The sequence below is a fragment of the Alligator sinensis genome, unplaced genomic scaffold (assembly GCF_000455745.1).
Source record: "Alligator sinensis unplaced genomic scaffold, ASM45574v1 scaffold1581_1, whole genome shotgun sequence".
Lineage (NCBI taxonomy): Eukaryota > Metazoa > Chordata > Crocodylia > Alligatoridae > Alligator > Alligator sinensis.
The window spans coordinates 263345-271182 of record NW_005842641.1 but is presented as its reverse complement, the minus strand read 5'-3'; the positions used below and the strand labels follow the sequence as shown (position 1 = coordinate 271182).

The 7838-nt window shown below is 43.3% G+C and overlaps 1 protein-coding gene across 7 annotated transcripts in view; it reads left to right on the top strand.

Moving 5' to 3' along the window:
* ELMSAN1 (ELM2 and Myb/SANT domain containing 1) overlaps positions 1–7838 on the top strand; it is a 113453-nt gene that overhangs the window by 37917 nt on the left and 67698 nt on the right. For 2 of the 7 annotated variants that reach the window (XM_025215363.1, XM_025215358.1), the window contains exon 1: positions 6015–6260. The exons of 1 other annotated variant lie outside the window; for it this stretch is intronic. The gene's annotated coding sequence lies outside the window, so the exon portion shown is untranslated. Of the gene's footprint in view, positions 1–6003; positions 6393–7838 lie in introns of those variants that run through there. 4 more of the 7 variants (XM_006033543.3, XM_025215357.1, XM_025215359.1 and 1 more) reach the window with 3 other exon arrangements.

The following is a 7838-nucleotide window of genomic DNA, read 5'->3' as shown; positions in this document are numbered from 1 at the left end:
AATGTCCAGAAACCCCCACCTTGGAAACCCAAGTTCCAGCCAGATGAGTTAGTATGGATCTCAATACCGCACCCCCATCAGTCTCATCCACAAGATCACAAAGGAACAGTTCAACGGTCGAATCAATATCCTAATACCCATTCTGTCCAATTGGAAGAAAAGCCTGATCGTCCTCCTATTATCATTCATCACAACTGGATGACTCGCTGTTCCGATGTTCACCCAGTATCCTTACAGTGAAACCAATTATGATTCTCTCTTGTTTTGTTTTGTTGTTTTCTTTTCTGTACAGGTTTAACCCCAGCAAAAGCAGTAATCCACAACAGCCTGATTGTGAGATTCCTCAAGTACCAGACTGCAGTTCATTCGAATCCATAGAGTGATGGTGGTGAAGAAGACACTGAGACGGCGAACGTCCATTTGCTCAGGACTTGCTATAACACTGTTTTCCTCATTTTATTAGGTGTTTTATTGACATTGTCTGTTATAGGAGAGGACGGACCGACTACTAGACAAGGAAAGTCCCAAACAGATGTTCTCCAGTCGGACGATGATCAACAGTTGTTGTTATATGTTCAAAGTTGTTATATTTTATAATTTGTTGAAAGGACCGGTCTATTAACTTGTTTCATATGTGTATATATTGGTTGTTTAAGCATTGCTAGGTCAGTAAATCCCGAAGCAAAGATGCTGTGTGATGAGCTCATGTGTCTGAAATTCCAGCTGTGCCGTCGGCAAGGGGGCATGTCACAACCCAGTGATTTTGGTGCCTCGGCACGATGGAATTTTCTTGCCACATGAGAGCCTCTTGCACAGTGAAGGTTTTTGCTGCACAGAACCTCGGTGCAAGAGACTTCCCGCCAATTTGCAGGATGCATTTCTTCCTTGCAGCACAGAAATGCACAGTGCAAAGAGTTCCCACTATTCGAATGCAAATTTGTGTCCCGCTATTGGCCAGTTCTAAATTATTCACACGTAGCGGCTGGTAATTGGCCTGCTAGCCGTTTAAAAATTTGTGCAACTTCCGCCCAAGTCGAAGAACTTTGAGCACGCTGCAGAGTGCCTCTAAAGAGATCTGACTTGCGGCTAGCTGATCGATAGACTGATCACCTATCGATCCTTCTTCCCGTCGCCGAGCGCAATCCCAGACGTACCCTTTTCCCGCCGGCTTGATTTGCAGACGGATTAACTGGCTTGGGCCTCGCCAGCTGGAACAACTCACATAGTTGTTCAGACGACCGGACCATCTGCGTCGCAACTACAGGCGGCGTAAGTAAACGTTTTTTGCAACCATTAAACCTTGTCTGCCTCTCCATTCACCAGCCCGCCCTGACGAACGAGCAATTTCTAAATCACCTTGAGTCGGCTCTGGCCGGCCGAGACAGTTGTGTAGTCAAAATGAGAGAAAACTGAGAGCTGGCATTTTCCAAGGGCTGCTTTAAAAGGTAGAGAACTGCTTTAGAGAAAGGTGAAGAAATCCTAGAAGCTAGTAATGTGTTCATGGGGGAATTTCTTTTTCTGGCCTTGATAGGTGATCAGCAGAAGCCCTAAAGCACGGGATTTTTCAGACACCTTCTGCACACAGATCAAGTTTCTTTTTAATCCCTTGATGGAGGGACTAAATATACAAATGATATAATATTATTATTATTATTTACTACATAATGATATATATTATGGTATATATAATATTTATATAGCTGGCATAGTATACTTCCTTCCACTGTGCAGTTTTTAAAAGAAATCATTGACATGAATAGTTTCAATATTTTTGCTTGAGTTATTGGTCTACCATCAGGTCAAATGAGAAATTGCTCTTCTAATTAAAAACACCTGCTAATCAAAAGACAAGCAGCTTATGTAGTTGATTTCACAGGTCATTACAGGTCCAAGTTCCTTAGCTGGCTTCTTTCTCTGAACTCATGCTTTCCTCATAGAGAGAAATCTAACTAGCTTCAAATACAAGACCACTGACATGCACTAGTTGTCCTACTATTATTACGGTTATATAGTGATTTTAAAGGAGCCATATTAGCAGTTTTGGAAGCTGAGGAATTTTCTCTTTTCACAAGGATGGCACTGAGCACGTTTTCCTACAGTGCCTTATTTCCTGGAAGGTGTCTCAAGCTGGGCACCCAAGAAGCAAGGTAGTTAAAATCAGAGGAAGTTTTTGAAAAAATAAATTTCTTATCAGTGGTTCTCAAACTTTTTTTTTGTGGACCACTTGAAAATTGCTGAGGGTCAAATCAAAGCACACAACTCATATTTTAATATCAATAGTGTTACCTTACAAGTACAGATATTTTCAATTGTTCCACAACCTTTCTGCAGACCACCTGAATGGAGCTCGCGGACCAGTGGTGATCCACGGACCACAGTTTGAGAACCTCTGGCTTAGATGAAATAACAGGACCTAATAAGTTGTCATATGGACTTGAAAGTTAGGACTTAATCCTAGCTCTGGCACTGAATCACTCGTGGGCCTTGAATAAGTCATTTAATTTCTCAGTATTCTCAGTGGTAACATAGGAATAATGTTACCCACGGGTTTTCTGAGGTATAACAAAGTTTTGTAAAGTACTCTGAGTGTCTAGGAAAAAGGGTATTAAAGCACAAAAAAGTATGTAAAGTACTACTAAGACTATACAGTCTAATAAAGGTGTCAGTAGAACTCACAAGTCTCTGGTTTCCAGGCTGACACACAACTTCCTACATTAGAGATTTGTGTATCAGCCTCATCAGTCAACACCGTAGAATCTGAGCTCTTTTCGATAGCGCTTTAAGCAACATGACTACCGTGTCGCATGTGGTTTGTTGACTAGACCACAATGTCTCTCCTTTCCTCTCATCTAACAAAGTCTCTCTGAGGAAGTCAGCTCCTGGGGTTTCTGTTGTAGACATAAACTGTATTTTATAAATAAATAACGAGCTCTGACTAGTCAAAGAAACTGATCCATCGTGAATTCAAGAAAATAAGGTAAAATTTCTCTTTCTAGTGATTTTTCAGATATGAAGAGCAAAATTAGCAAGAAGACATTTTCAGAAAAGAGGAAAAAATACCTCCTAAAAAACCCCTCTCATCTCCAGATGTCCTATCATAACTGCAACAAACTTCCAAAGAAATGTCTAGTTTAGCATGAAATGTCTGTCTCCTCTAGCATAAGATCACATGTACAATGTTTCAGGTGTATTGGATTAATTCTGAGAAAGAGAGTATTGATGTAGAGTTTGTAATGGAAATTTAGCTTCCTTTGTAACAAGAATAATTATCGTGTAAAACACTAGTTTCTGATAAACATTTTCCATTCTAATACTGCAGATGAAAAGACATCTAACATATATAATTTTAAACTGTACGAGTTTGTCAGTATTTCTACTGATTCTCTCCTAAGTAGTCTTCAATTAGAAACTAAAAAAAAAATTATAGAAATTAAAAAACAAAACTTGCAGAACTCCAAGTGTATAAAAATAATAGTGTGTACATCTCTAGTAACTTTCAACTTTAAAATCTCAAACTGTTCTATCATTAGTAAACTGAATCTCAGTCTCTATGATTAGACAAAGGAGAGGGAAGGAATACTTCTCCCATACACATCTGAAAGCAAACAGTGTAACCATTTAACTATGCATGGTGACACAAAACAACAGTTTAAGGTAGGAGCTGAAGAGGAGTGCAACATCTAAAATTCAGGAGAAATGTAGGTAGGCCGAGTGCAACTACCTGACTGGAAACATGGCCAAGATAATGGGGTTTAATACTCCATCTTGCAAAGAGTGTAATGGTGCACAAAAAGAGTTCAGGTGTTTATTCCAAAGGATAGCAACTCAAGTAGCATAAAACACTCTCCCACAATGCGGATGTACTGTCTGTCTTCAGACAGAGGAAAGGGGCTGGGACATTGGTTCAGCTTTGACTCAGTGAAAAGAGTGCCACCTACTGAATATCTGTTCCACTTTTTGCAGAATGTAGGTATTTGCATCTTAAATCTTTGGTTCAAATTTGTGACTCAGCACAATCCTACTTGTTAAGGTTGTCAGAGCTGTTGCTATTCCAGTACAAGATATAGCTACAAACACTCAAAGATTTTATATAACTTTTCTAGGAAATTTTCTCATGTCTTGTGTTTTAATTTAGTACTAAAATAAACAACCGAAAAGGGAGTACATATATATTGATATTTGTTCCTACCTGATAGAATCATGGTCTACCACCTATGCAAACCTTGGATATCATAACAAAAAAAGATGACAGCATAGCAACAGCAGTTGCTGCAGTAAAAAATATGATGATTTGATTTTGGAGAAGACAATAGGGAGCTACAGAAGAGCTCCTGCCAAAATATTTACAAAACAATTTATAAAGCCTTCTATTCATGTTGTGATGACTTTGATTTGTTCTCGTGGTGACTATCTTGTAATTTGGACCCGAAAATCCTTAGTACCCATGGGATGGATGCTGTTAAGAGATGCCTACTGTTAAAACAGCTCCAAGAATACAATAGCACACACGCATTCTGGGTAACGTAGCACTGGCAACCATGGAATGGGATTGTGACATTTCTGTCACAGTAGGCTTTTGCATTATGATGTTGTCATACTTCTGATGGGCATTGTTATGTGAAATAGTTCACTTCCTGAAGCCCAGTTTCTCCTTCTTGCCAAGTTGTGGAGCTGTTCTCTGGTATGTTCCTACCTGGTTTAAGGCCTGGGGTGCCAGATCGTGGCGCACAAAGGCATTTTGCTTGGCATGTGCACCTTGGGGCAGATGGCAGGGAAGGGGCTGGGACTGCACTGCCACAACCAAGATCAGGCTCCTCATGGCTCCCCTGCCATCTGACCCTGGCATGCCAACATCTTATGCAAGTTGAGGTGGTTGTTTTTTGGCATTCTGCCCAAAAACATTGCCACCCCCTGCTTTAGGAGGTTGTGTCCTTCACATGAAATGTATGAAGCTTAAACCACTTCTCTTGGTTACCACTGCTGCTCTTTATGAAAGATTCAGGTCCCAGAGCACTTTCCAAAAAGCGCAGGTAATAATGCCAATGCTTAATACTCATGGGCAACTAGTGCTGCCTTAGTCAGTCCCGCCAACTGGGGGGGCTGATGCTGCCGACTGCTGGGAGATCCGCCACGAGCAATCCTGCTGACTGGGGAGGGAGGGGTCCCCCCCCCAGGGTGATCCCACAACAGCCGCTGAGATCGCTGCAGCCACTCCCAGAAGCGGCAGTGTTTGCAGGGGGGCACCAGTGCTCCTGCCTGCCCACCCTGCATATTGCCTAAGTGGCAAGTGCGGCCGGTCAGGGGGTGCACCAACACTCTCAGGGGGTGCACATGCTCCCGTGTGCACCCTCTACGCATTGCCACTGATTGATACTCACTTTGCTCATTAGAGCAAATTCAGCCCTTGGGTCCGTGGATCACATCCCTTTGACTTCAGCTGGACGCAACCCAATCGCTACTGCTTTGAATGCACTTGTTTATAGTAGGGGACTATGCATGGGCCTAAGCACATCATTCCTTCTAGGTTGGCCTGCGCAGCCGCTGAAGGAGCGTGTCCATCTCTACCGGGGCCTTGGGAGAGTCCCTCTTAATGGTGCTGTAAAAACCTTTGGCAGACAAGGTTGTTTGGGTAGATGCGGTATCTTTTGTTACACCAACTAAATAGTTAGAAAAATTGTTCTTAAATTGTGAAACCTTTGTGTGCCTGTTCTCATGAGACAGCAGCACATCGACTGATGGTTGGATGAATAAGAATAGGGGCAAACCTCAAAGACTGGCATTAGGAGAGCAGGAGTTTGGTCTCTGGGTTAAGGGCAGGCCAGCCACTCGGTGAGGAAATGCGGGGTGCAACCTCGGCTGGGCTGGATCCTCCCCTGGCCCTCACCACGCTGCAGGGGCAGGGAGCGCGGAGCAAGGGAGTTTCCCCCTCGCGCTTCCCGCCCTGCCGTGGCACACGGCGGGGCGGGGGAGGAGGGGCCCGGGAGGCTCCTGCCCTCGTAGCACGAGGAAGTGACGCCTTCAGCGAGTCCCGGAGAGAAAGAAACAAAGTTTGCGTTTGTCAGTTGTTTCCTCTCCGCCCTTTCCCAGAGCGGTCTCCTGCCGCCGAGGTGAGCACAAGAGTTTCTCCCCCCACCTTCTTCTCTAGCAGCTTCAGCGTCGGGGTGATTCCGCCCCCGGGGTTTTGCAGAGAGAGGAGCGTTTCCTGGCACCCGCGGGGTGCTCTGCAGTTTCTAGGTGCAGGACGACGAGCGAGGAGGCAGGTCCGCAGCTAAGTTTCTTTGTGGCCGTGTCCCCTTGCAGCCCCGCCACCTCCGCGCTGCCAAATGACAGGAGCAGCTGACTGCACCCCCCGGGGCCCCGGGCACAAGCAAGCCCGAGCGAGCAGAAGTGCCGTGAGTGACACAAGTTCCTTTCTCCTGAGAAACCCCGCCTTCTCGTTTCTCCTGAAACGCAGCAAAGAGCACTCGCTGGTTTTTTGTCTTTTTTAAAATAAGCTTTTAAAAGACGTCTATCAAAATCTCTTGTCCCTCCCCCCAAGCCACATCATTGTATTCAAGATGTTGGATGTTGTCCTCCTACCTTCCCTCTTGCACAATTTTTGCTTCTGTTAAAACTTAACTCGTCTGCTCCATATATGGCACTCGGTGCAAGACTGCTAATATGCTGCACTTTTTTAGCTTTTGCCATGGGTACATTGTAGAAAGCATGCTAGATGTTTCCTTTTTTAATGCCTCATGCTTGTAGCAAAGAAGCTAATATATGTGTGTGTGTGTGTGTGTATGTATGTGTGTGTGTATATATATATATATATATATATATATTTATATTTTTAATTACTTCTTGAACACAAGGTGGCCCTTGATTTGCAAATATTGCAGCCATTTTTTGGGATTGAAATCATATTTAAAGAAAAAAAAAGCAGCTCACCACATTATTTCTGATAGCCTGGCATTCTGTTCTCAGTTGTACAGTTCTTTTATGTGACAGTAACTGAAAAGGACTGTTTCTTTGCAGTTTACCAGTAAAAGCTGACAATACGCCCACGCACATATGTGAGTGTCTTATATAATACTTATAAGTCTTTTATTTTAATAGATGTGAGCAAAGACTTATTTCAGCTTTATAAAACCTTGCGGGGTTGCAGACCCGCAGGATATTTTCCCACTTGGCGTTCTGTGGACTTGTTTGGCATTTGTTTTAAAACAAATAGTTGAAAATGTTAAAACAGCTAAGATAAGAACTTGATTAAATCCTGGTTTATCGGTTTGCAGACCGTGTAAAGCCTCTCCACAATAGAGCAGTCAGCAAGCAGCAAAGGGAGGGTAAAGAAAGAAAGGGAAAATGTCCTAATGCAGGGACTAAGATTAGTTGCTTAGAGAGTGATACTGCAGCTTAGAGCAGTAGCAACAGCTGTATGACTGTGTGTAGTTACAGTAAGATTGCATAGGAAGGCATTGTTGGAACGAATGGGTGTACACAGGCTATTGCACAAGACTTGTGTGCTGAGCAAAACACAGATTTGCATTGCAAATACCAAAAAAGAGCATTTATTCCTTACTAAAATGCCAAGTTCCTCTTTGCCCTTTGACTCCAAGGGAAGATCTCTCCCTGAAGTATTACCAAACACCTCAGAAGTACAGAGGGTGAAGAGAAGCGGAGTTAAGTGTATACTTGCCCCGCCTGATACGGGATGGAGAAGGAAAATGTTGCACTTCCTGGAGAAGTCCCACTGTGGAATTCCTAGATGCTGTACATTGTACAAGGCGTCTGGAATTGCAAAAGATGTTGCCAGATTATGGAATCTGCATTTGAGCAGCAAATGTGAAGCAGTCACTTCT